General features: G+C 57.0%; 1 protein-coding gene across 2 annotated transcripts in view; it reads left to right on the top strand.

Annotated features, from left to right (window-relative positions):
* Positions 1–303: 303 nt before the first annotated feature.
* Positions 304–2,732, top strand: part of Pc (pyruvate carboxylase) — a 121,276-nt gene continuing 118,847 nt past the window's right edge. For both annotated transcript variants that reach the window (XM_008822868.2, XM_029558554.1), the window contains exon 1: positions 304–393. The gene's annotated coding sequence lies outside the window, so the exon portion shown is untranslated. The remainder of the gene's footprint in view (positions 394–2,732) is intronic.

The following is a 2,732-nucleotide window of genomic DNA, read 5'->3' as shown; positions in this document are numbered from 1 at the left end:
CCGCCTATTGCAAGGCTCTGCCCGGCCCGGGGGCCCACGTGAGGCTTGGGAGACAAGGGAGTAGGCGGTGGCGCGGAGGGGGCGGGCTCTCCCCGCCTGTCCACCTATCAAATCGCCAGCCTGGGCTGCGAGGGGTGGGGCCGACGTGGGGCGCCAAGGCTTAAACCTGAGGGGTAGGCGGGCGCTGGGCGGGCTCCTCAGCAGGGGTGCTGTGAGTGACGTGTGCTTCCGTCCAATCCCAGGAGGGGTTGGGCTGCCTCAGCCAATAGGAAGTCTGGGGGCGGGGCCAGCACCCCCAGCAAGTTCGGTTGCGTAGAGACCGCAGCTGTTCCCTGTCAGTGGAGGCAGCGGCGGTAGGAGGCGGCGGCCGGGTCTGGTGGCTGCGGGGTGGAGGTGAGTGTCCGCGGCGCGCCGCACCTTCCTCTTACGGCCGCAGGTCAGAGCGGGTGGGCGTGCGCCAGCGCCGCCGCCGGGGACGCTTATGTAAGGGTCGCGCGCGCACGGGCGGCGCGGGCTCGAAGAGTGACGGCTGCGGGACGGCGGCGGGCGGTGCGCGAGGCGACGCGACACGACGTGCGCGTCCCTCCCCCTTCCTCAGGGGACCCGGTCGGCACGGCCCCGCCCCCTCCTCAGCCCCGGCAGCCTGGGCGAGCATCCCTCCCTGCGGTTCGTCCCGCGTGGTCCTTCCTCCCACCGTCCGCGGTGGCCTCAGTCCTGCTCTTTGGGGCCCATTTTCCAGATGGAGAAACTGACGCTCTGAGCCCTCACCTGCCTCTCGCGCAGGGTCCCAGAGGGGTGGAATTCCTATCTGTCACCTTGGGGCACCCGAGTGGTCCCCATCACACTGGATGTGTGAAAACCAGGCTGCGTAAAGGGGGAGCTCCTGGTTCTAGATGTCTACATAGGGAAGCACCTCAGCGGCCCCTCGGGTGTAGACGGAAGCGTGAGACTCCCTAAGGTGCGGTGCTTCGTCGTAGGCCCCTCGGGAGGTGTGGCTGGGCGCAGCCCCGTTATTTCTACAGCTTTTAATAGTTCATGGAGTGCATTGGGCACGCAGTCAGGAGCCCTGGCTTTGCGGATTTTCCCTGGAGTATAAGCCCTGGGTACCTCCAGCGAGTTATTTTGCTTTTTGGAGGACTCTTCTCCATCTCACAAACTCTGAAATCATGCCAAGTTTCCTAAACATATGACGAACTCTTCATTTTGTGAAGAATAGTGGACCCGAGCTTATCATTCCCATTAACATTTGCTGTATCTCAACTAGAGCCTTGAGTCTTTCCCATGTGCCTTCTCTGTTGCTCTCTTACCCACTGCCACCGGCAATCCTGGCTAGCTCCTGCAGGTCACCCTTTCCTTGTATATGATGGAGATACTCTTGCAGGGGGTGGATGTGCTAAGCTTTCTGCCCACTTGAGCTAATGCTTGATGTTTGTCTGCTTTTCAGTGTTGATTTTTTTTTTTTTTTCGTCTTTTTGAGACAGGGTCTCCTTGTAGCCCTGTCCTGGAACTCACTATGTAGACCAGGCTGGCCTTGAACTCACAGAGATCTGCCTGCCTCTGCCTCCCAAGTGCTGGGACTACAGGCATGCACCACCACGCCTGGCCAGCGTTGACTCTTGAACTCTTTCTTTTTGGGGGGAGATATGTTCTTGCTGGGTGGGTCAGGCTGCCTTTGGACTCATGATCATCCTGCCTCTCCCCAAGTGCTGGAATTACAGCCATCAGGTGCATCCGAAGGTCTTAAATTCCTAGTCATGTTCTTTTACCTATCTGCCACCTGAAGAGCCCTAGACTGGGTGCTGAGCTACCACCTAGACAGAGTTCAATCTTGGTCTTACAAGTTGCTGATAAACTGGTTGGAGGAGAGAAAAGGAAGCACTAAGAGGCAGGCCAGCATGCCACAGATGTTTGTAGAGACCTGGTAAAACGAAGGTGTGGCCCACTACTGGAAAGGAAGTAGAGGCCAGCAAATCAGGGTGAATCACACACTGCCCTCAGGGCTGGAAGGGATGGAGGTGTGTAGGCTTCGGTGGCCAGGAACCTTAGTCTGTGGCTGCTGGCGGTGTGGCTGTAGTGATTGGAGCTGAGCAGGAAAGGTCACACTGAAGAGGTAGTGGAAGGAGAATCTCTGGCAGAAGTTGGAGGTTTGATCACCAGGAAGAGACCTCTGGGGAACAAGCAGGTGAGAGCGTTAGGGTTTGCTTTGATGTAGGAAGTCAGCGATCCAGAGGCAGTTGGGGGCATGATTGGGCTCTGAGGACCCAGCAGCAGACCTGAGCAGTATGTATCCACTTGTGTTCTGATGAGCTCCGTGGGAGCGGCCATCCTGTTGTTCGTTTTGGTGCTGGGGATGGAATCCCGAGTTTTGGGTATGCCAAGCTCACAGCTACCACTGAACTACAGTCCCAACCCACTGTTTCTTCATGACTGCTCTGTGACCTGCCCTTAGAAAAGGGATCTGTTATTGTGCTTGCTCAATGTCTGTTTTTTGAATTAATGTAGGCTGCTATCTAAAGTCTCCCTAATTCACCCCATTCAACCCTTCTGCACCTCATCTCCTTGCATCACCTTGCATAGCCTGATACAACCTGGCTGACCTCTCCCTGGGCCAGTTCTACTTCCAGTTCTTCTCCCCAGGAAGGTGTTCTCTGTCAGCCCATGATTGGGTCCCTGTTGCCTTTGCGGTACCAATACAGGCTGCCCTTCGTGTTGGTCCTTTTCTTTTTTTCCTT

This window comes from Nannospalax galili, unplaced genomic scaffold (genome assembly GCF_000622305.1).
Source record: "Nannospalax galili isolate Female #2095 unplaced genomic scaffold, S.galili_v1.0 scaffold89, whole genome shotgun sequence".
Classification (NCBI taxonomy): domain Eukaryota; kingdom Metazoa; phylum Chordata; class Mammalia; order Rodentia; family Spalacidae; genus Nannospalax; species Nannospalax galili.
Note: the sequence above shows the minus strand (reverse complement) of the source record. Positions and strands in the feature narration are given on the sequence as shown.